At 37.7% G+C, this 27,038-nt stretch overlaps 1 protein-coding gene and 1 pseudogene across 2 annotated transcripts in view; one reads left to right on the forward strand and one right to left on the reverse strand.

The window, feature by feature from the left end:
• The window catches only part of UNC13C (unc-13 homolog C), a 701,690-nt gene that overhangs the window by 72,114 nt on the left and 602,538 nt on the right, over window positions 1–27,038 (forward strand). The gene's annotated exons all lie outside the window — the stretch shown is intronic.
• Window positions 18,490–21,222, reverse strand: LOC104653801 (annotated as a pseudogene).

A 27,038-nucleotide genomic window follows, 5' to 3' on the forward strand; every position in this document is an offset into this window, starting at 1 on the left:
CATTTATAGGGATATTCTTTGCAGCATTGTCTTATGCAAAACAGTATACAACCTACACATGCCTAAAGGGGCCTTGTTAAAAAAATATATAATGTACCCAGAAAATGTATTAGTCCACTTTCATTTTCAAGAATAAGGGATCTCTAGATGCTTGCGATATATTAAGTCAAACAAAAATCCAAAGTGCAGAATAGCATGTTCCATGATTATATATACACACTATATCTATTTCCCTTTATATCTTCCCATGTTTTTATATTTTTGTTCTTTCTAAAAATCATAGGCATGCATGATTTGTGTAACAAAACCCAAAATGCTCCAGTGATGGTGATGAGAATTTGGAAGCACCCAGTAAACAGGGCTAGCCAGATGACAAACTTCATAGGAGCTCATTTTCTCCAACTGAGAGACCTTTCTGTATGGGAAGCTCCCTCTGAGTTTCACTGGCCTTCTTCTAATCACTTTAAATCTAGAGCCCATTCTTAGGTGCATGCACCTTTGTCACTGGGGAGGTGACTGGATTTCTGATTCAATTTATGGAGAGATGCCTGTGTCCCAGCACCATCACTAAGAGAAAAACGTGGAAGCCAGTTTGCATAGGCATGGGAAGCTTCCCATCAACCAAGATAGCAGCAACACAAATGAGAATAGATGAGCACCCAATGCTAGGAAGCAGAGAGTCTGGGGCAAAATTCCAAAAAGTCGAGCCACTGACAGAAAAGTTTCACAAGATGGGCAGGTGTTGCAACACCGAGAGGATGATTTGGATTCTTAAGTGCAGCCACTGGATGCCAGAAAGATAGAGAAGATGAAGATATGGTCATACATTTCTGTCCTGAAAAGCAGATCTGGTAGTAATACTTCAGGGATTTTGTAGTCTTCCCATGTAGGAATTGAGGTTATAAAGAATTATTGTCATTCTGGGTGACTGCAAGCCTAGTTGAGAGGTTTCTCTAAAGAGAATGACTCCTTCCTTTCTGGGGACACTTGATTGTCTCTGTCAGCCTTCAGTCTTGTATTCATTCTCAAGGAACCTTAGAATTCCAGGATGTGAGAAATTAACCACAAGTTGTTACTGATAAAAGCTTCAAAGTTTCCCTGGCATCCTAATATGTCAAGGCTGAAGATATCCCTATAATGGTCTAATTCAGTGGTTTTCAACTTGAGGTGCAACTGGCACTACTGGGCAGAGGCCAAGGATGCTGTTGATCATTCTGTAGTGCCCAGGGCAGCCCACAACAAAGAATTATCTGGCACAGGTAGAGAAATCCTGATGTTGTCCAAATCCTACAATTTACAGGGAAAGAAACCGAGGCCCAGAAATGTTATGCATTTCCTAGAGGCATTAGGGACTGCATCTCTCATTTAACACATTCAAAAGTCCTTCTGTCTCAGTTCTTTAGAGACTTCTTTTGGGGACACCATCCAATGTGCCAGTAATATAAATTCACTCAGCTTTGATTTCCACAAACATGAAAAGAGGGGAGGGATAGAGCCCAAGTAACTTTCTGCTTTGGCCTGAGCCTGTCCAGGAAAATGCAGTCATTCTTCTCTGTGTTACTTCTCCTTAGCAGCACTAGATGCAGTTAAATCTGCTTTTCTCCTTTCTTCTCATCCACCTTCATCTGTCATTCCTGTAATGGATGGAGTTGGGACAGTTTGCTAAATTGTAGCAAAATTTGAGGTGTTCAAAGACCAAAACAGAATAGATAACTTCCAAAGTTCTTTTGCCTCTGAATTTCTATGACTTTATGAACATGGAAAACCTTCAGTGACTCAGTTGAGAGGATTCTGGGAAAGCAGGGAGAGTCATTAAATGAATGGACCTTCTGCTCTTAAGTCACCAGAAGCAGAGCACTCTGCCTGCATGAAGGGCAGGAATGCCAAGAAAATGAGCCTGCTGTGGATACTAAATGTAACTTATTTTATTTTATTTGGGCTACTGAAAGACCTAGCATTAAGGGGAGACCTGTCCTAAGTATTTCTGCCTGCTTTCCAGTTAAAAGTGTTCCTAGGCCAGGTGCGGTGGCTCATACCTGTAGTCCCAGCACTTTGGGAGGCCGAGGCGGGCGGATCACAAGGTCAGGAGACCGAGACCATCCTGACTAACACGGTGAAACCCCATCTCTACTAAAAATACAAAACAATTAGCCGGGCGTGGTGGCGGGCGCCTGTGGTCCCAGCTACTCGGGAGGCTGAGGCAGGAGAATGGCGTGAACCCGGGAGGCGGAGCTTGCAGTGAGCCGAGATCGCGCCACTGCACTCCAGCCTGGGCGACAGACCGAGATTCCGTCTTAAAAAAAAAAAAAAAAAAAAAAGTGTTCCTAAACCTTAAATGCTTTTTGAAAGCGAAATAGCTGCCTTGAGTTTAGCACCACTGCTTCCAGCTACTTTGAGTACTAGCTACCCTTTTTAGTATCCACATAATTTTGCAGGTTTCCTGTTCTCCAGTAGTTGCCCTTTCCGGCACTCCAGTGATGTGGTTTAAAGTAGGTGCTTCACAGTCAGAAAGATACAGTTTTTTCCATCCTAAGCATCTCCACAATGTGCCATGGGCAAATAGTTTAAACCATCTATTCCCTACCTTCCACAGCTGTAAAATTGGGGTAATAAGAGTATTTTTCTCATTGATTTATCATGCAAAAATAAAAATAATGTCCAAAAGGCTTAGCACAATTCTTGTCATTGGGTGATTACAATGCCAATAATTATTTCACTGTTTTGAAGGAAAAAGCAAGTTTGAATTCACTTATACATCAAAATGAATTTACATGTTATTATGCTGGTATTTATATTCATTTGACATATGGTAGGAGATACTTTTTTTTTTTTTTTTTTTTTTTTTTTTTGAGACGGAGTCTCGCTCTGTCACCCAGGCTGGAGTGCTGTGGCCGGATCTCAGCTCACTGCAAGCTCCGCCTCCCGGGTTCACGCCATTCTCCTGTCTCAGCCTCCCCGGTAGCTGGGACTACAGGCGCCGCCACCTCGCCCGGCTAGTTTTTTGTAGTTTTTAGTAGAGACGGGGTTTCGCCGTGTTAGCCAGGATGGTCTCGATCTCCTGACCTCGTGATCCGCCCGTCTCGGCCTCCCAAAGTGCTGGGATTACAGGCTTGAGCCACCGCGCCCGGCCAAGGAGATACTTCTAACATTAGAGATTTGATTGGTCTGTCTTTGGATGTGGTGTTCACCTAGAATAGTTGTCTGATTTGTATAAGATACTCCCATAAATTCTTCTGTAAGTGATCTAACACCATTCACTTTGCATTTTGGGACAAAATGGTTAGGTTTGCCATTTATGCAAGTGTTGTTATGGAGTACATTCATTTGGGCAGTTTTCTTTGTGTCCTATTAATGTATTTTTTTCTAAATGAATAGTTGTATAGTATATAAAATTTAGCAAATATATGGAAATCTGTATTCTTTTACAAAAAAGTGAGAATTGTAAAAGCAATGGAGGTTTTTTGCAATCTTTGAGGCAGCTTCTGAGAAAGTATATTCTGTTTACATATATCATTTTAAAATTAATATTTAATTTATTACAGTTACATTAAAGTAGATTCTCTTATGCTTTTATGTTATACTTGTATGTATATATGTGTGTGTAGATATACGTGTGTGTGTGTGTGTGTGTGTATATATATATATATATATATATATTTTTTTTTTTTTTTTTTTTTTTTTTTCTGAGACAAAGTCTCACTCTGTTGCACAAGCTGGAGTACAGTGGTACGATCTCGGCTCACTGCAATGTCCTGCTTCCCTGGCTCAAGCAATTCTCATACCTTCGCCTCCTGAGTAGCTGGGATTACTGGCACGTGCAGCAATGCCTGGCTAACTTTTGTGTTTTTAGTAGAGATGAAGTTTCACCATGTTGACTTGGCTGGTCTCAAATTCCTGGCCTCAAAGTGATCCACCCACCTCAACCTTTCAAAGTGCTGGGATTACAGGCATGAACTACAGCTACTGGCCCCATTTGTATATCTTATTCTATTTTAAATATAGGAGATGTTAACAATCACTTGTTAAAATCAAGGAGGCTTTAAATTAATGTTATGTCCCATTTACAAATGAGGTTAGCAAAACAATTTTTAACTTTTTAAATGGCATTTATACCTGAAAATATTTAGTTTTCTTTATAGGAACTTTGACTCAAACAGAATCTTCCCAAGTGATTAATTCTTTAAAATAAATTAAACTTACAAAGTCAATATCAAGTTATCTTAAACATCTCAACACTTTAAGAAACTTAACAGTTCTCTTTGAATAACTAAGATCACAATTTCAAAATCAATTTTGTTTCAGTTTAGAATCTCAAGACTCATATGTTAGTTTAATCAAATTATCTTAAGTATTTCTGACATTTTAATACATATAAGTTATTTCCATTTTTACATAAATAATTTTCATGAACTTAACACAATTACAATATAATTATGGGCTTGATTTAGCCTCTCTGTGGTAAATTCCAATCCTTTCTGTTTAAAGAATAGTTGTACTATCTTGAGCCAGTAAAGGCTACAAATCAATGGAATATTTGGGGTCTAGATGCAGTTGATTCTCCACATGTCACTTACCTACAAGTCAACCTGCTTTTTTAAATTACTGTAGCAACAGGGACCTCATGCCCTTTAGAAGACATTGTCCTCTCCTGCATTCAGGTTATTGTTATATAACATTTCTGTCCAGTCTCATCGAGGTTTGTAATTTTCTTCACTGTTTTGTTAGGTTTTGCACTTACTTGATTCTCTTAGTATGTTTTAATGTTTTCTTATCTGCCTCAAAACACATTTTCTTTCCATTCCATCAGATGTTTCACATGCTTATGTAATACTTTTGAAACCTCATTGAATTTTATTTGCCTGATTTGAGTTGTCAAAATATTCTGGATTCTTTTCATAGTGTTCCTGACTGGCAGGGCAACAATGAAACAGAGTTACATGCCATTGGTGTTGCATATCACTTGGGTCTCTGGCTCCACTAAAATCAAGCTAATGAAAGTAAGGAAAAATAACCAACTAGAATCCCTCCACAGATATTTCTACCTTTGACTTTGAGCATATTCACTTCCAGTTTTCTAATACTGGAGTGTTCCAGGGCTCAGTTTTTGGACTCTTTCTTTTTTTTTTTTTTTTCCTACTTATACTTGAATATTTTCCTACTTACACTTGCATTCTAGGTGATCTCATTTGTCCCATAACTTTGAATGCCACTTGGGTGCTGAAGATGACCACACTTAGATTTCCTGCTACCAACTTCCCTCCCAGACTCTAGCCTATTAGGATTTAACTGTTTCCTTGACTACTTCACTTGAGTGTCTAGAATCTGATGACTTCTTACATGTCACCCCCCCTATTTGCTTCCCTTTCCAGCCCCCATCCTTTGCCTTCATCATCTCTGCACTGGATGCAATGGCCTCCCTGCTTCTTCCCCTGACCCCTACCAGTAGCCAGAGTGAGGCTGTTAATGTCACTATATCATAATGACATCCTCTGTTCAAAACTCTACAATGCGCCTCCCCCACCCCACCCCCATTTTACTCAGAGAACAAGCCAAATCCCTTAATGTGGCCTTTTATGCTCTTCCCCCATTACCTCTCCAAGCTCCTTTCTTTTTCTTACTGCTGAAACCTTCAATCACTCTGTTCTAGTCACCTGGATTCATTGTGTTCTTCTACCTCACCGGGCTCATTCCTGTGGGTAGACTTCCGCCAGAAGCAGACAGACTCTAAGACAGGGTAAATGCAACTAGTTTATTTCAAATGTGATGCCAAATTAAAACTGTGGGAGAGAGACTAGGAGTCAGGTACAGAAAAGAAGCCGACACAAGATATACTTAGGCTGGAGGCAGGTGGGTCCAATCCCACTGAAGAGCCCTGACCTTGCTACTTAAGGTGTGGTCTATGAACCAGCATCCTGCCATCACCTGGGAGTTTGTTAAAATGAGATTTAGGCCCCACCCCAGACCTACTTAATCAGAATCTGCATTTTAACAAGGGCTTCAGGTGATTCTTACACCCTAATTAATGTTTGAGAAACACTCTCTAGGGGACAGTGTGTAACATGTCTCTGTGTTATCCTACCCAAGTTGAGAAAGCTGGGGGTATTTTTCAACAACTCCCTAGCTGTCATTAGTTGAGTTTTGCTTCCAGGGCTATTAACTTCCAGCTTGCCCCAAGTACTGGCTTAGCATGCTCTTTGGCCTGAAAATAAAGGCCCGCTGGAAATGAGTCACAGGTGTTTGCAGTAAACTGTCTTCAGGTGTGTAGAGGTGGGCACCCAGAATACGTGTATGGTACTAATAGTGTCTGCGACTGAGCCTTTGCTGTAGCTGTTCTCTCGGCTTGAAATATTCTTCCCTCAGGTATTCACTTGGCTAAATCCTCTACCTCCTCCCAGTCTTACTTAGATCATACTGTCTCAGTGAGAGTTATCTCTATTTAATTTTGCAACCCTTATGCACCAACCCAGCATTCCTAATTCCCCTCAGTCTGCTCTGTTCTCTTTGTAATTGCACTTAGCCTTTGAATTCACTGTAGAATTTATCCACTTAATATACTCATTGTTTACCTGCTTCAATGGAAAGTTAGCTACACCAGAGCAGCAGACTTTGTCTGTTTTGTTTATTGATGGATAACGTAGAGGAGCTCTTTAATGTTTGTTAAATGAATACCGTTCTATATTTTAAGACATAAGATGGTAGTATATATAAAACTTTGTATCCTGCATTTGGCTTAGCATTATGTCACAAATATTTCCCATATCATAAAAATACTTAAATATCATTTTTAATTGGTTGCCAAATATTTCATTATCTCTACTAATTATAATTAATTTAAACATTCTCATAACATTTGGCATATTTTCTATTGTCTTTTTGTGATTATAAATAACACTTCTTTGTGTATAAATCAGTTTCATTTTATATATTATTTCTTTAGAATAAATAAATGCCTGGAAGTCAAAATATTAACTCAAAGACTAAAAATGACTGTCAAGACTCAGAGAGATACGTAAGAAATTGTCTTTTGGAAGTTTTGTTCCCATATACCTCCAACCAGCAATGAATAGACATGCCTGTAACACCATACACTTTCCATTAACCCAAAGCTACATAGCGTAATAGTTAAGAGAATGATTCTGAGATAATTGTCTTGGATTTAATACCAGCTCTCTAATTTATGAGTTGTGTGACATTGGCCAAGTGACTTATCTGTTACTCATTTTGTTCACTTGTCAAATGGGAATAAAGAAAATAATATTACCTCATGGGGTTGTTGTGAAGATTAAATTACTTAGAATAGATAAAGATGAATATCTGGTACCTAATAAATGGTATGTAACTGTTATCTAACACTATATTGAGACATTTTAAAATTGATATAGTGAATAGATAGTACTTTATTTTTACTTTATTTGCATTTTGAAGTTGCGGGTATAGTGCAATCAGTGGTGAAGAGGATTAGTTGATAAGATTTGTGTAATGTTTCAAAACCTGATCTTGTACATCTCAACTTAGCATGATGACGCTGGGGCTTGACATTCCAGGTTGAGCATTCCTAATCTGAATATCTGAAATATGAAACATTTTGAGCACCAACATGATGCTGAGATTTTTAAATTTGGGATGCTTAACTGGCATATAATGCAAATATTCCAAAATCTGAAAAATATTGAAGTGGAAAACACTTCTTTTCTCAAGATAAGGAATGTTCAACCTCTATAAAATATCGCAATACTTCAGAGTCAGGTTTTGGAGCCCTAGATCAAATAACTGTCAGAAAAATATTATTTTTGAAAAATTTTATTTTTGACGTAGAGCATGAAATGAAAATACATAGAGATTTAGCACTGATAAGTTTTGAGCTTATCATTGAAAATGTGAGTCTGTAAGGATAACTTCAGCAGTGACTTTTCAACCCCAACACACCTGCAGGTTTAGGCGAATAGGTAAATATACTGATATTGCTAAGAACAAAAGTTATCCCTATGAAAGAGGAAAGATACAAATACAAAATAGGGGAAGTGAAGAATTTTATATTCCAGTGAAGGACAACTGATAGATGGTAACCACAGGTCACATAGTTATTTGTCGTTCATTAACTTAGTGGGTTAGAAATCACTTACTGAGGCCGGGCACGGTGGCTTATGCCTGTAATCCCAGCATTTTGGGAGGCCGAGGTGGGCGGATCACGAGGTCAGGAGATCGAGACCATCCTGGCTAACACGGTGAAACCCCGTCTCTACTAAAAATACAAAACCAAAACTAGCCGGGCTTGGTGGTGGGCGCCTGAAGTCCCAGCTGCTTGGGAGGCTGAGGCGGAAGAACGGCGTGAACCTGGGAGGCAGAGCTTGCAGTGAGCCGAGATTGCGCAAGTGCACTCCAGCCTAGGCAACAGAGCGACACTCTGTCTCAAAAAAAAAAAGAAAGAAAAGAAAAGAAAAAAGAAAAGAAAAAAAAGAAACCACTTACTGAGAATCTACTGTGCCTAACATTGAGCATCAAGGTTGTGAAAGGATGACAGAATGAGTCTATCACACTTCTTGTCCTTAATAAGCCCACTAGATGCTCCCTATTAAGCCTGGAAACACGACTGCTCCTCTGTAAGGAAAGGCTTATAACATGTTCTTGCCTCAGAACAACAATGGCTTCATCCCAGGACTCTACTAAAATAAGCTTATGGTAAATTTACCTTACATGTGTATGGGTTTTGAAATTATACATTTTTAAAACCATATATATATTTTTCACAAAGTGGCTAAAATAATTCTGGACATGGAAATTTCTTTTAATGCATTTATGCAATAAAGGAGGCAGCCTTGCGCAACATGTGAATTGCATCAGGAGATCACTATGCAGCAGACAGAGAATTTGGGCAACGTTGACACTGCAATTTCTGGAGATATTAAGCCAGCAGACACAGAAACATGCATCACTTTATGTATGCCTTACTGATTAAAATGTACATGGACTTTGAATTTTGAAGCCCAGTCAAGGTTTCCCAGTTCTCTTTTAGCAGCAGTTTATTTTTACTTGGGTCTGGTCAGATGTAGAAACCACAGAAATGGAGGCTCTAGGATTCTCTCTTCTCTAAGCATGTTTGTGCTTTCTTCCTCTGGCTTCCCTCTTAGGTAGGAGCAAAGATGTATGGGAGAGGAGTCTGCAAACATCCAGCCATTTGGGGTGGTTCATTTGGTTCTTGTCAAGGGAAATAGGTTTCTACTCTTGCCACAATTTCTATGCAACCTTGGATTAGTTAATGTGTAGACGTCCAGAACTTGGGATACCGTATTATGGGATGATGTTTTGTTTCTCAGTGGGGTGTCCTACTCTTTCCATCTATTCCGTGCGATCATACAACTTCATCTACATACTCTTCGTTCCTGGTTCGATAGGTGGCTCTATTGACCGATGGCATTATTAAAGACCATTTCCCTTTGGGCCTTATGTCACCCACAACTTAGGCTTTAATTTCAGAATATGTTTTTCTTATTACAACTTTATTGAAATACATTTACATAAAATTCACCCTTTTAAATACAATTCAATAGGTTTTAGCATATTTAGAGATGTACAACCATCACCATAGTCTAATTTTGGAACCTTTCGTCACCCCAAAAAGAAACTCCATGTGCATTACTAGTCACTCTCTTTTTCCCCCTGCTCTGGCAACCACTAATCTACTTTCCGTCCCTGTGGAGTTGCCTCTTCTGAACCTTTCATATAAATGGAATAATATAAAATGTAGCCTTTTGCATCTGATTTCTTTTACATAATATGTTTTCAAGGTTTGTCTATGTTGTAGCATGTAACAATAACTTCATTCCTTTTTGTGCCTGAGCAGTATTTCATATTATGGATATAACACATTTGTTTATCCATTCATCCCTCTATATACTGATTGGAAAAAGCTATTCCCACTTTTTGGTTATTATCAATGCTGCTATGAACATTTGTGTACAGGTTTTTATGAGGACATATATTTAAAGTTTTCTCGGATATAGATCTAGAGGTAGGATTACTTGGTTCAATGGAACTCTTTGTTTAACTTTTTGAAGAATTTCCCAACTCTTTTCCAAAGTGGCTGCACAACCTGAGACTCCCACCAGCAATGTGTTGGGGCATGGGGAATTCCACTTTCTCCACATTCTCACTAATACTTTTTTATATCTGACTTTTTTTAATAGTCATCCTGTTCATGGTGAGGTGGTATCTCATTGTGATATTTTTAAAAATAAATTTTGTTGTATATATTTGAAGTTTACACCATGATGTTATGAGATACATATAGATAGTAAAATTGTTATTATAGTCAAGCAGATTAACATATCTATCATCTCACATAGTTGCTATTTTAAATTTGCATTTCTCTAATGACTAAGGATGTTTTCCCGTGTGCTTATTGGCCATTTGTGTATCTTTGGAGCAATATATATTCAAATTATTTGCCCAGATTTTAGTTTGGTTATTTTTTCTTTTTATTGTTGAATTGTGTGATATTTTTATATATTCTAGTTACAAGTCCCTTATGACATATGTGATTTAAAGTATTTTCTCCCAGTCTGTGAGTTATCTTTTCACTTTCTTGATTGTGTCCTTTGAAACACAAAAATTTTAAATTTTGATGACGTGTAAATTATCAATTTTTTCTTTTTTTGCTCATGTTTTTGGTATCATATCTAATAAACCTTTGCCAAATCCCAAGTCATGAAGAACTATTTATATGTTTGCTTCTAAGAGTTTTATTGAGTTTTCAGATCTGTTTTGAGTTAATTTTTGCATGTGGTATAAAACAGGCTTAGTTTCATTCTTTTGTATGTGGATATCTAGTTGTCTAGCATCATTTGTTGAAAAGATTTTTCTGTTCCCCATTGAATTGGTTTAACAACCTTGGTAAAAATTCAGAATACTTTTAACCTACACATTTTTCTTAAAAGATATTTATTGGTGAATTTCCATCTTTTTTCCCCGAATAATACAATTGCTCTCTTCACTGTGAATTTTACATATAAGCATTCATGCCCATAAATTTTTCAGAGCACCTATTCTTAACTGGAGATGGAATTATTACCATGAGAGGTGGGTCCTCTGACCAGCAGGAGGTCACAGTACTTTTTCTTCCCACTCTAGATGAACTGATTCTGTGGTGAGTCATACTGATGGGGAGAGTAGGAGTAGCTAATACAACCTGACTGCCTGGCTGAAATCTGTCTTTCTTAACCATACACCTGAGGTCTTTACTGAACAAAGAGTAAGTTATTGTAGTAAATAAATAATCTCTGGGGAAATACTTAGAGATTCTGAGAATATCCTATTTTTCATCAGTCTTCTACAAACTAGCTTTAGCATCCGTTGATAATTCCTGCTTGAACTGATAATTACCATCAAGGTTGCAAAATGATGGTTTTTCTAATTCTATCAGTCTTTTTACAGGTATTAATTGGCATTCTTCTGTAAAGAAGATTTTATCACTGCTCAATCAGATTTCATAAACTGAGTACACTCTTGTACCTAGCATCTGGGTCAAGAACAGAATATTCCGAACAAAAAGGCAGCAGAACCTCTGCAGACGCAAACGACTCTGTCTGACAGCTTTGAAGAGAGCAGTGGATCTCCCAACATGGAGGTTGAGATCTGAGAAGGGACAGACTGCTCAAGTGGGTCCCTGACCCCTGACTAGCCTAACTGGGAGACATCGCCCACTAGGGGCAGTCAGACACCCCACACCTCACAGGGTGGAGTACACCCCTGAGAGGAAGCTTCCAAAGTAAGAATCAGACAGGTACACTCGCTGTTCAGCAATATTCTATCTTCTGCAACCTCTGCTGCTGATACCCAGGCAAACAGGGTCTGGAGTGGACCTCAAGCAATCTCCAACAGACCTACAGCTGAGGGTCCTGACTGTCAGAAGGAAAACTATCAAACAGGAAGGACACCTATACCAAAACCCCATCAGTACGTCACCATCATCAAAGACCAGAGACAGATAAAACCACAAAGATGGGGAAAAAGCAGGGCAGAAAAGCTGGAAATTCAAAAAATAAGAGCGCATCTCCCCCTGCAAAGGAGTGCAGCCCATCGCCAGCAACGGATCAAAGCTGGTCAGAGAATGACTTTGATGAGATGAGAGAAGAAGGCTTCAGTCCATCAAACTTCTCAGAGCTAAAGGAGGAATTACGTACCCAGCACAAAGAAACTAAAAATCTTGAAAAAAGAGTGGAAGAATTGACAGCTAGACTCATTAATGCAGAGAAGGTCATAAACGAAATGACAGAGATGAAAACCATGACACGAGAAATACATGACAAATCCACAAGATTCAGTAACCGACTCGATCAACCGGAAGACAGAGTATCAGCGATTGAGGATCAAATGAATGAAATGAAGCGAGAAGAGAAACCAAAAGAAAAAAGAAGAAAAAGAAATGAACAAAGCCTGCAAGAAGTATGGGATTATGTAAAAAGACCAAATCTACGTCTGATTGGGGTGCCTGAAAGTGAGGGGGAAAATGGAACCAAGTTGGAAAACACTCTTCAGGATATCATCCAGGAGAACTTCCCCAACCTAGTAGGGCAGGCCAACATTCAAATTCAGGAAATACAGAGAACGCCACAAAGATACTCCTCGAGAAGAGCAACTCCAAGACACACAATTGCCAGATTCACCAAAGTTGAAATGAAGGAAAAAATGTTAAGGGCAGCCAGAGAGAAAGGTCGGGTTACCCACAAAGGGAAGCCCATCAGACTAACAGCAGATCTCTCGGCAGAAACTCTACAAGCCAGAAGAGAGTGGGGGCCAATATTCAATGTTCTTAAAGAAAAGAATTTTCAACCCAGAATTTCATATCCAGCCAAACTAAGTTTCATAAGTGAAGGAGAAATAAAATCCTTTACAGATAAGCAAATGCTTAGAGATTTTGTCACCACCAGGCCTGCCTTACAAGAGACCCTGAAGGAAGCCCTAAACATGGAAAGGAACAACCGGTACCAGCCATTGCAAAAACATGCCAAAATGTAAAGACCATCGAGGCTAGGAAGAAACTGCATCAACTAACAAGCAAAATAACCAGTTAATATCATAATGGCAGGATCAGGTTCACACATAACAATATTAACCTTAAATGTAAATTGACTAAATGCTCCAATTAAAAGACACAGACTGGCAAACTGGATAAAGAGTCAAGACCCATCAGTCTGCTGTATTCAGGAGACCCATCTCACATGCAGAGACATACATAGGCTCAAAATAAAGGGATGGAGGAAGATCTACCAAGCAAATGGAGAACAAAAAAAAGGCAGGGGTTGCAATCCTAGTCTCTGATAAAACAGACTTTAAACCATCAAATATCAAAAGAGACAAAGAAGGCCATTACATAATGGTAAAGGGATCAATTCAACAGGAAGAGCTAGCTATCCTAAATATATATGCACCCAATACAGGAGCACCCAGATTCATAAAGCAAGTCCTTAGAGACTTACAAAGAGACTTAGACTCCCATACAATAATAATAGGAGACTTCAACACTCCACTGTCAACATTAGACAGATCAACGAGACAGAAAGTTAACAAGGATATCCAGGAATTGAACTCATCTCTGCACCAAGCGGACCTAATAGACATCTATAGAACTCTCCACCCCAAATCAACAGAATATACATTCTTCTCAGCACCACATTGCACTTATTCCAAAATTGACCACATAATTGGAAGTAAAGCACTCCTCAGCAAATGTAAAAGAACAGAAATTATAACAAACTGTCTCTCAGACCACAGTGCAATCAAACTAGAACTCAGGACTAAGAAACTCAATCAAAACCGCTCAACTACATGGAAACTGAACAACCTGCTCCTGAATGACTACTGGGTACATAACGAAATGAAAGCGGAAATAAAGATGTTCTTTGAAACCAATGAGAACAAAGATACAACATACCAGAATCTCTGGGACACATTTAAAGCAGTGTGTAGAGGGAAATTTATAGCACTAAATGCCCACAAGAGAAAGCAGGAAAGATCTAAAATTGACACTCTAACATCACAATTAAAAGAACTAGAGAGGCAAGAGCAAACACATTCAAAAGCTAGCAGACGGCAAGAAATAACTAAGATCAGAGCAGAACTGAAGGAGATAGAGACACAAAAAACCCTCCAAAGAATCAATGAATCCAGGAGTTGGTTTTTTGAAAAGATCAACAAAATTGACAGACCTGCTAGCAAGACTAATAAAGAAGAAAAGAGAGAGGAATCAAATAGATGCAATAAAAAATGATAAAGGGGATATCACCACCGACCCCACAGAAATACAAACTACCATCAGAGAATACTATAAACACCTCTACCCAAATCAACTAGAAAATCTAGAAGAAATGGATAATTTCCTGGACACTTACAGTCTCCCAAGACTAAACCAGGAAGAAGTTGAATCCCTGAATAGACCAAAAGCAGGCTCTGAAATTGAGGCAATAATTAATAGCCTACCCACCAAAAAAAGTCCAGGACCAGATGGATTCACAGCTGAATTCTACCAGAGGTACAAGGAGGAGCTGATACCATTCCTTCTGAAACTATTCCAATCAATAGAAAAAGAGGGAATCCTCCCGAACTCATTTTATGAGGCCAACATCATCCTGATACCAAAGCCTGGCAGAGACACAACAAAAAAAGAGAATTTTAGACCAATATCCATGATGAACATCGATGCAAAAATCCTCAATAAAATACTGGCAAACCGGATTCAGCAGCACATCAAAAAGCTTATCCACCATGATCAAGTGGGCTTCATCCCTGGGATGCAAGGCTGGTTCAACATTCGCAAATCAATAAACGTAATCCAGCATATAAAGACAAGAACCACATGATTATCTCAATAGATGCAGAAAAGGCTTTTGACAAAATTCAACAGCCCTTCATGCTAAAAACGCTCAATAAATTCGGTATTGATGGAACGTACCTCAAAATAATAAGAGCTATTTATGAGAAACCCACAGCTAATATCACACTGAATGGGCAAAAACTGGAAAAATTCCCTTTGAAAACTGGCACAAGACAGGGATGCCCTCTCTCACCACTCCTATTCAACACAGTGTTGGAAGTTCTGGCTAGGGCAATCAGGCAAGAGAAAGAAATCAAGGGTATCCAGTTAGGAAAAGAAGAAGTCAAATTGTCCCTGTTTGCAGATGACATGATTGTATATTTAGAAAACCCCATTGTCTCAGCCCAGAATCTCCTTAAGCTGATAAGCAACTTCAGCAAAGTCTCAGGATACAAAATTAATGTGCAAAAATCACAAGCATTCTTATACACCAGCAACAGACAAACAGAGAGCCAAATCAGGAATGAACTTCCATTCACAATTGCTTCAAAGAGAATAAAATACCTAGGAATCCAACTTACAAGGGATGTCAAGGACCTCTTCAAGGAGAACTACAAACCACTGCTCAGTGAAATCAAAGAGGACACAAACAAATGGAAGAACATACCATGCTCATGGATAGGAAGAATCAATATCATGAAAATGGCCATAATCCCCAAGGTTATTTATAGATTCAATGCCATCCCCATCAAGCTACCAATGAGTTTCTTCACAGAATTGGAAAAAACTGCTTTAAAGTTCATATGGAACCAAAAAAGAGCCCGCATTGCCAAGACAATCCTAAGTCAAAAGGACAAAGCTGGAGGCGTCACGCTACCTGACTTCAAACTATACTACAAGGCTACAGTAACCAAAACAGCATGGTACTGGTACCAAAACAGAGCTATAGACCAATGGAAGAGAACAGAGTCCTCAGAAATAATACCACACATCTACAGCCATCTGATCTTTGACAAACCTGAGAGAAACAAGAAATGGGGAAAGGATTCCCTATTTAATAAATGGTGCTGGGAAAATTGGCTAGCCATAAGTAGAAAGCTGAAACTGGATCCTTTCCTTACTCCTTATACGAAGATTAATTCAAGGTGGATTAGAGACTTAAATGTTAGACCTAATACCATAAAAACCCTAGAAGAAAATCTAGGTAGTACCATTCATGACATAGGCATGGGCAAGGACTTCATGTCTAAAACACCAAAAGCAATGGCAGCAAAAGCCAAAATTGACAAATGGGATCTAATTAAACTGAAGAGCTTCTGCACAGCAAAAGAAACTACCACCAGAGTGAACAGGCAACCTACAGAATGGGAGAAAATTTTTGCAATCTACTCATCTGACAAAGGGCTAATATCCAGAATCTACAAAGAACTCAAACAAATATACAAGAAAAAAACAAACAACCCCATCAAAAAGTGGGCAAAGGATATGAACAGACATTTCTCAAAAGAAGACATTCATACAGCCAGCAGACACATGAAAAAATGCTCATCATCACTCGCCATCAGAGAAATGCAAATCAAAACCACAATGAGATACCATCTCACACCAGTTAGAATGGCAATCATTCAAAAGTCAGGAAACAACAGATGTTGGAGAGGATGTGGAGAAATAGGAACACTTTTACACTGTTGGTGGGATTGTAAACTAGTTCAACCATTATGGAAAACAGTATGGCAATTCCTCAAGGATCTAGAACTAGACGTACCATATGACCCAGCCATCCCACTACTGGGTATATACCCAAAGGATTATAAATTATTCTACTACAAAGACACATGCACACGTATGTTTATTGTGGCACTATTCGCAATAGCAAAGACTTGGAATCAACCCAAATGTCCATCTGTGACAGACTGGATTAAGAAAATGTGGCACATACACACCATGGAATACTATGCAGCCATAAAAAAGGATGAGTTTGCGTCCTTTGTAGTGACATGGATGCAGCTGGAAACCATCATTCTTAGCAAACTATCACAAGAACAGAAAACCAAACACCGCATGTTCTCACTCATAGGTGGGAACTGAACAATGAGATCACTTGGACTCGGGAAGAGGAACATCACACACTGGGGCCTATCATGGGGAGGGGGGGGGGGAGGGATTGCATTGGGAGTTATACATGATATAAATGATGAATTGATGGGTGCTGACGAGTTGATGGGTGCAGCACACCAACATGGCACAAGTATACATATGTAACAAACCTGCACGTTATGCACATGTACCCTAGAACTTAAAGTATAATTAAAAAAAAAAAAAAAGAAGTCTTTAACATAAGATAGACATTTCAGTTTAAGTTTGTTAAAAAAAAAAAAAAGAACAGAATATTCCAACATTTCAGAAAAGAAAAGAAACATTTTAAAAAGAAAAGATTTCTATTAAAAAAAAACTATATATAGTAATTAAAATGGGGATAAGAAAGGTAATCCCTTTATCCCTTTATATACATGTAACATAGTTCTATAAAATTCCATATATATATGCATATACCCACTCTATAATGAATGATTTCCAAAAATGGTTTCACAGAAGAATTTCTAAGGGGTATTTAATTTTTAAAAAATTACATGGTAATAATTTGGAGACAAATGATTAAGACTAGTCAAACAGGTTTATCATTTAAGAAGATTTTCACAAATTCAGACTTGAGGGCCTATTACCTGACCATCTGAAGTCAGAAGAGGGATGAGGAGAATCCTTCTTACCCATTTTGGATATATTTTTAAAATTATAAAATATACATAACAAGATTTACCATTTTAATCATGTTTATAGGTACAATTCAGTGGCATTAACATTCAGAATGTTGAGCAACCATCATTACTATTCATTTTCAGAATTTGTTCATCCCAAGCAGAAACTATGTACTTGTTAATCAATAGCCACCCCTCACCTTTCCTTCTCCCCACCAGTCTCTGGTAAACACTGTTCTCCTTTACATCTCTATGAGCTTGCCTATGCTGGTACCTCATATAAGTGGTATCATATTGACCCTTTGTGTCTGGCTTATTTCACTGAGCATCGGTTTTCAAGGTTTATCCTGTTGTAGCATTTATCAGAATTTCATTCCTTTTTCAGGCTAAATAATATTCCATTGTATGTGTTGTACCACATTTGTTTATCCATTCATGAGAGATATTTGAGTTATTTCCACATTTTGCTATTTGAGTAATGCTGCTATGAACTTTGGCGTATCAGTATCTGCATTTTATACATTTGTGCAAATCTATCCTCATGTATTTTTGTTTTATAAATAAACTTTTGGAGGCATTTCACAATTTGGAGGTCAAAGAGAAATTAATAATACACATTTTAAACTAGTTCAATGTTTTATTATCAACATTCATATTTGTTTGGGCTGAAGATTCAGGGATGAAATAATGGGCAAAAAACTGACATAAAATTAACACTACACAGGCATATCATAAGTATATCATAATATTTTGCAAATTATTGGAATAGAAAATATAAAACAGAGACGTACATAAATTTCTTTGTGTTTCGTCTTTCTGAATGTACTTTTATATTAAATACACAGCAAGTGCTTACACTTACTTAAATATTATCCTTTTTTAATCAACCAAAACATGCTTATCCTTAGTTAATCAGAATTCATTTCAAAAGACAAAACTTCTTAAAGATAAGCATGGCATATAGGGCTTTAGATTCATACTCTTACTGCATTGGCTGCTTGATGATTGTTCTCCTTTTGTAATTTCAATCTCAACTTTGTCTTTTTCTCTCTATCTATTTGGAGACCTGCTGCATACTGCAAGCATTGTTTGTTTCCTCTTTACCAAATGTCTCCAAAAACTTTTGACAGTAAGCAAGAACTGTATCAACATGTGTTTTGTATTTTACAGCCAGTTCTAGTGCCCTTTCTCAGTTGTAGACATTAATATTGATCTGGATTGCTTCATAAATGAGGCCAGCCTTAAGAAATGCTATTTCAGCCTCCTGTATGTTCCCACTAAACCTTAGTATGTGGGCTATTTTTGATTCTTTAAATGGAAGACTTTTTATAGAATTGATGTACTAAACCTTATCAGTTTTACCAATTGCTGCATAGTCTATTTCTGTAATAGTCATATCTTGATTAGCAACTGCCATAGCAGCTAGACAAGCTCACATGGTTTGGTCCTTAACAAAGTGGCAAAGTCTTAATCATCTTCCCATTTTGAACTGCCTATATGTTTAGGGGGAATAACAGGATATAGTTATACACTGATGTGAACCAGAGGGCCATTAACTCTTGCTATAGTTACCTGATTTCCAACAAAACTCACAATATGGGAATTTTTACTGAATTCACTTGTATCTCTTTCATGTAATGTCTTAGGCAAAATGTCACTGTCCACATAAACCATATTGGAATAATACCACACTGTAAATTGAGTATCTTGAAGTCTGCAAAGGATAGTGCATGTATCATTCCATGCCAAAGTATGCACCATTTTTCCAAGTTTGAGAATTTTTTCTTCCTTCTCAAATTGTTTCACAGAAGTGATATCGATATCTCTATTTTTATCAATAAAAGTGACTTTTCTATCATTGGTAAGTCCTTTTTGATCCAGAGCAACTTTCAAGATTTCATTTTTACAAGGAAGAAACTTTCCATCATCTAATGGTTTTCCAGTTGATGCCTCAATGAAAAAGATTATTTTTTTCATCAGCTTTGTCTCATTGCTATGATATCATTACTCAGAGACACAATCTGTGCATTCAGAATATCTGTTCTCACTCCAGGAAATTCTGGAGATGAAATAAAGTGCCCTTCATATGAATATAAATCGATACTACTAACATCTACAAGAAGAAAATGTCTTTCTGCCTGCAGGATTAAACTAACAGTTCCTTCTTTGAGATCAAACATAATTGGTGTATTCCAGTTCTTTGTGGAGACCACATAACATTGAAGAGACATTGAAACAACTAAGTGTGCAGAGTTCAAAGATGCTTTAATGGCCATGATGGAATTCCAGTAAGTTCACTGCATCAGTGAGAACATTATGAATGTGTATGGTCCTTCTTTTAGTTAATGTTACTTGAAAGTTTTTCCAGTCCCAGTGTTGTTCCACCACGGGCTGCAAAAACATCACGCCTGATTCCACACACTCCAGCAGTCTGAGTGCCATCAGTTGACCACGCAGTATTAAATATGCTGCCAGTGTTTTTCTAAAGCATATGATCACCCAGTTTTATTACATAAATGTAAAGTATGAAATAATCCAGTAGCAAGTAATTCTCCATCTGGAGCCCAGGCAACTGAAGTAATATGATGTTCACGAGGTTGTGAATTGTACAGTGGGTGGCTATAACTATCCCATACTTTGTATTTACAGTCTTCACCAGTAGATAAAATAAGATTACTAACTGAATTCCAATCTACTTTTAAAATGATGCCATCATAAGCTTTCTGTAAAACTTTAGCATTTGATCGAAGAGGTTTCTTTTTTTGAGACAGAGTCTCGCTCTGTCCCCAGGCAGGAGTGCAGTGGCGCCATCTCGGCTCACTACAACTTCTGCCTCCCAGGTTCAAGCAATTCTCCTGCCTCAGCCTCCCAAGTAGCTGGGATTACAGGCGCTCACCACCACGCCTGGCTAATTTTTTGTATTTTTGGCAGAGACAGGGGTTTCACCATATTGGTCAGGCTAGTTTTGAACTCCTGACCTCAGGGGATCCACCCACCTCGGCCTCCCAAAGTGCTGGTATTATAGGCGTGAGCCACTGTGCCTGGACACTGAAGAGATTTAATGATTAGCTGCTTGCCTGCTGTATAAAGAACCTTTTCTAAATCAAGACCCCACACTACTGAATACACTGGTTTTCCTCAGAAGGCACTCCTCTTTCTTCTGTACTTGATAAGTATATTTTCTGGGAATATTCTTTGGGAGTATTTGGGGTCTGACCTGGGCTTGCTGAGCTGAAGTTGATCTAAGCATACAAGTCTTTGACCAAATTTTTATTTGTCCATCTTCTCCAATTGTAACTAATGCTATTGCTTCACCATTCTATCTTCCTGCAAGTACTACTCCAGAATAAGCTGCTACACTTTTTTCTACTCTTTCTAAGTTGGAAATCAAATTAAATTTATCATCAGAACTTATGAGGACAAAGCTTTGTGCTTGCATTTGTTTCTTATACCCAAACTCTTTGGAAACCAGTGAAGATCTATAGGGTAAATATCATCAGAAAGCTTTACTATTTGAGTTGTTCCACTGGTGAACAAGTTCCTTTTCACTATCTGGTGATCATCATATGAATACAGCTCTTCAGTAGTAGTCCAGCCTACACGGCTTACTAATTCTTGATGCTTTGGTTCTCTTAAAAGAGATATCTTCAGTCTCATGACTCCACTTCCAGCAAAAATTTAAAATTCCACTTGATTGCATTTACTCAAGTCCCAGGAAAGCAGTGGCAATTGCTTTCGTATAGCTGGTGCCAGTTACCAAGAAGCCTCTTGACCTCCTGGTCACCATAGTGACTTCTTGACTATTAGTCTTTTAACTATGATACATGTTGCAAACATTTTCTCCCAGATTTTTATACTCCTTCATTGTGATTTTCTTTTTTACCTTATAAAAATTTCTTTTTTTATAGAGTCACATTTATCAATCTTTTATTGCATCTGTATTTCAGACATAGAAAGGTTTTCCCCGCACTCAGGTTATAAAGGAATGGATCTTTTTTTTCTAATATTTTTATAACTTCGTGTATTTCATTTGTATTCTTGATGCATTTGGAGTTTATTCTGGCATATAGTATAAGGAATGGATGCAATTTCATCATTTGCCAAAAGATTATACAATGCCTTGATACTAATTATTTTAAAAATGTGTTTTTTTAATCTGGTGGATTGAGTTGACATTTATATAATATATAAACTTATATGTGTATTTGGGTTTTTTTTTCCTGGACTTCCTAATTTTTTGCCCACTCCTTGGTCTCTCTATTCAATGTACTATATCACAGTCTTTCAAATATGGAGACTTTGGTACATATTTCAGTATCTGGTAGCACTAGCTGCTGATCAGATAGCTGTGGTTCTATGGCAGATCTATGATTTTTCATTTTCTGACTTCATTCCAAATGTTTCTGTTATACAGACTTTAAATCTCACTTGCTGACTTCGAAAATTTTTGTTGATATTTTATGGAAGTTACAATAAACACACGGATTGAATGATAAATGACATGTTTATAGTGTTGAAGTGCTTTATCCAAGAAGAAAGGATGACTTTCCATTCATTAAAACCTGTCTTAAGTTTTGAATATTTAACTCATTATGTGCTAAAATTTGTTTCACAAGTTGTTTCCTTCCTGGGTTGTAAAGGTTGTGCTTTAATCATTTATGTATTTATTTAGTTAGTTTGCTTTCACTTGTCACCTAGAACAATGACTTCAATATAGTTGTTAATTTGATTTTATAAGTATCCAGTGACAGAAATAGTACTCAGTGATGTGGTTACTATCCAGCTAAAAGGATATAGAAAAATGTCAGGTTGGTTGTAATGGCAAAAATCCACAATTACTTTTGCACCAACCTTAAATTTAGAAATACAGTTGACTCTTAAATTTTCTTCTTCTTATTATTATCTTTTAAGATGGAGTCTGACTCTGTTACCCAGGCTGGAGTACAGTGGCAGTGGTGTGGTCTCGACCCACTGCAACGTCTGCCGCCCATGTTGAAGTAATTCTCCTGGCTCAGCTTCCTGGTAGAAGGGACTACCGGTGTGTGCCTCTTTAGGTGTGCACCACCACATCTGTCCAATTTTTATTTTTTATTTATTTTTAGTAGAGATCTGGTTTCACCATGTTGTTCATGTTGGTCTCGAACTCCTGACCTCAAGTGATCCACCCACCTCAGCCTCCCAAAGTGTTGGTATTACAGGCATAAGCCACCATGCCCAGCCTAAATTTTCTTATTCTTTTTTTTTTATTATTATACTTTAAGTTCTAGGGTACATGTGCATAATGTGCCAGTTTGTTACATATGTATACTTGTGCCATGTTGGTGTGCTGCTCCCATCAACTCGTCAACACCCATCAATTCGTCATTTATATCAGGTATAACTCCCAATGCAATCCCTGCCCCCTCCCCCCTCCCCATGATAGGTCCCGATGTGTGATGTTCCCCTTCCCGAGTCCAAGTGATCTCATTGTTCAGTTCCCACCTATGAGTGAGAACATGCGGTGTTTGGTTTTCTGTTCTTGTGATAGTTTGCTAAGAATGATGGTTTCCAGCCGCATCCATGTCCCTACAAAGGACGCAAACTCATCCTTTTTTATGGCTGCATAATATTCCATGGTGTATATGTGCCACATTTTCTTAATCCAGTCTGTCACAGATGGACATTTGGGTTGATTCCAAGTCTTTGCTATTGTGAATAGTGCCGCAATAAACATGCGTGTTCATGTGTCTTTATAGCAGCATGATTTATAATCCTTTGAGTATATACCCAGTAGTGGGATGGCTGGGTCATATGGTACATCTAGTTCTAGATCCTTGAGGAATTGCCATACTGTTTTCCATAATGGTTGAACTAGTTTACAATCCCACCAACAGTGTAAAAGTGTTCCTATTTCTCCACATCCTCTCCAGCACCTGTTGTTTCCTGACTTTTTAATGATTGCCATTCTAACTGGTGTGAGATGGTATCTCATTGTGGTTTTGATTTGCATCTCTCTGATGGCCAGTGATGATGAGCATTTTTTCATGTGTCTGCTGGCTGTATGAATGTCTTCTTTTGAGAAATGTCTGTTCATATCCTCTGCCCACTTTTTGATGGGGTTGTTTGTTTTATGGAACCAAAAAAGAGCCCGCATTGCCAAGGCAATCCTAAGTCATAAGAACAAAGCTGGAGGCATCACGCTACCTGACTTCAAACTATACTACAAGGCTACAGTAACCAAAACAGCATGGTACTGGTACCAAAACAGAGATATAGACCAATGGAACAGAACAGAGTCCTCAGAAATAATACCACACATCTACAGCCATCTAATCTTTGACAAACCTGAGAGAAACAAGAAATGGGGAAAGGATTCCCTATTTAATAAATGGTGCTGGGAAAATTGGCTAGCCATAAGTAGAAAGCTGAAACTGGATCCTTTCCTTACTCCTTATATGAAAATTAATTCAAGATGGATTAGAGACTTGAATGTTAGACCTAATACCATAAAAACCCTAGAAGAAAACCTAGGTAGTACCATTCATGACATAGGCATGGGCAAGGACTTCATGTCTAAAACACCAAAAGCAATGGCAGCAAAAGCCAAAATTGACAAATGGGATCTAATTAAACTGAAGAGCTTCTGCACAGCAAAAGAAACTATCATCAGAGTGAATAGGCAACCTACAGAATGGAAGAAAATGTTTGCAATCTACTCATCTGACAAAGGGCTAATATCCAGAATCTACAAAGAACTCAAACAAATTTTCTTATTCTTAACTCAGAATGTGTTCTAGAACTTTGAAACTGATTTTGCAAAAATACAAATGTAAATTCCACAGTTAACAAATACCTGAGTGTCGCATTATTTATAAAGCTTTCTGTGATGTGCTTCCCTGCCTTCCTATATATTTTTACATGTATGATTTTTATCGACTGTATATTAGTTGTATATATTTATGGAGTACATGAGATATTTTGATACAGACATACAATGTGTAATAATCACATCAGGGTAAATGGGGTGTCCATCGCCTCAATAATTTATCCTTTCTTTGTGTTACAATCCAATTATACTCTTTTACTTACTTTTAAATGTACAATAAGTTAGTGTTGACTGTAGTCACTTTGTAATGCTATCAAATACTAGATCTTATTTATTCTACGTTTATTTCTGGACCCATTAACCATCCCCACATCCCCTTTCCTGGCCCCAACTACCCTTCCTAGTGTGTGGTAACCACCATCTACTTTCTATCTCCATGAGTTCAATTGTTTGAATTTTTAGCTCCCACAAATAAGTGAGAATATGTGAAGTTTGTTTTTCTGTGCCTGGCTTATTTCACTTAACATAGTGACTTTCAGTTCTATTCATGTTGTTGCAAATGACAGGATCTCATTCTTTTTTATGGCTGAATAGTGCTCCCACTTTTCTTCATCCATTTGTCTGATGATGGACACTTAGGTTGCTTCCAAATCTTGGCTATTGTGAATGCTGCTGCAGTAAACATGGGAGTGCAGATATCTCTTAAGTATACTGGTTTCCTTTCTTTGGGGCATATACCTAGCAGTGGGATTGCTGGAGTATATCATATCTCTATTTTTAGCTTTGAGGAACTTCCAAACTGTCCTCCATAGTGGTTGTACTAATTTATGCCTACCTATCAGTTGACTGTTCCTTCTCTGCGTCTCCATTTACCACATAGATGGTTCTGTATTAGTATCCATCCCACTCTTGTGCTCTTGTCAGTCTCTCCCTCTTAGACTGTAAGCTCATTGGAGCTTTTGACTGTGACTGATTGGTCTATGCATCCTCCTATCAAAATACCTATCTTAAGGCTGTCCTCTGTTAAATTGTCACAGGATGATTTCATGCCAGCAGAATTTTGTGAATAGAATTAAATGTTATGAATCTGGAATTTTATACTGTAAAAACATGCTGATATACCGTTGCAGAATCAAGAAGATAGGATCATTAAACTGGATGTTCAGCATCTACTTGCTGTTTATGATTTAAATATGGGAATGTAACCCAAATTTGAAAGATTTTCTTCACTCAAGAACTTCCCACTTTCTCTACTGGTTCTATAATGTACCATGTTGACTATTTTCAACTATAAAGGCATATCACGATATCAATTATTTACATTAAACCTGTATTTTCTGTCTATCCCCTGCCAGGTAAATGAGAGCCTGAATGATATTTTCACCAATGTATTTATTTTTTGTTTTTATTTGTTTGTTTATTTTCTCTTGCTGACCCTTAATGAAGGCTAGGCATAAATGGAATCGACTTTCGTGCAGTCAATTTTAATTTTTCTTTTGTGCTCATGAAGTCTGCTGCCCAGTGAGTTGTATCAACTGCACTGTTGTAACATCTGAATCAACCGTGGCCTACACTGTTTGATCAGGATGATAAAATTGCTTTAGTTATTCTTCTTTTACAATTATAGCCTGCAGATAAATAGGCATTATTATAGGGGTCAAGCTTGATCATGCTGCATATTACAAGAATTTCTCTGTGACTACAATGGCAAATTGATTAGATAAAACTTACTGACATACAATGCCAAGTAATTGATTTGTTATACTAAAACAGCTCTGACGCCTAAATCAGTTACAATAACTCATTTGTAGTATGGAAAAATCATGCTTATGCATTTTGGGGTTGCTTTGAACACTAAATTAGCTACTTAGGAGTTTGTCCTTGCCAACTCAATTATCATATCATATCGTATCATCAGTCTCGTCTTCTTTTCTGTCATTTCTCTAGTGAAGTTATATCAGACTAATAATTCAAGTATACTATGGTGAATGTTTACTTTGAAAAATGTGTATATTGAGATTCTATTTTTATTTTAGTGTTCTTTTTATATGTACTGCTACAAAACAAGCAAGTGCTACTATTGTACTGATAACAGAGATTTATTTGGTCCCTCCAGCTGATCAACTGAGGGATTTTAGTCTGTAACCATGTCTAGACAAAATGCAAATGTGAGTATTTGATACTTTTTCTTACCATCAGTATGCATTTGGAAAGTGTTAAGCATTACTTCTCTGAGTTGTTTCATAGAACTAATTATCAAGATTTCAAAGACATCTTTGCATAGATGGTGTTTTATCTTTTGGAATAAATTTATTCCCACATTTGTTTCTAGAAAGATATTGGTAGAGTCATTGTAATAACAGGATGGGATGGAATTAAGGTGACACTAACAGGGAATGAAAGGCCATGAAACTAAAATATGTTTTGCTTCCATTGGGTACATTTATTATTGACACCTCGATATTTTAGGACACCTGATGATGAAAGGAGAGAAATACTCAAAATGACTGCAAGAGGGTTGTGGGCACTCTCTTCACATCTACTGGACACCTTCCATTAGCTTCTGGGCCTCTCTCTATGATTTCTCTGATTACAAGAGCATGTAAGGTCCAATTAAGCGCAAGTAAAAAATGTCAGAGAAATTAACATCCTAGGAGTGACCCTTAAC

This window comes from Rhinopithecus roxellana, chromosome 5, assembly GCF_007565055.1.
Source record: "Rhinopithecus roxellana isolate Shanxi Qingling chromosome 5, ASM756505v1, whole genome shotgun sequence".
Taxonomy (NCBI): domain Eukaryota; kingdom Metazoa; phylum Chordata; class Mammalia; order Primates; family Cercopithecidae; genus Rhinopithecus; species Rhinopithecus roxellana.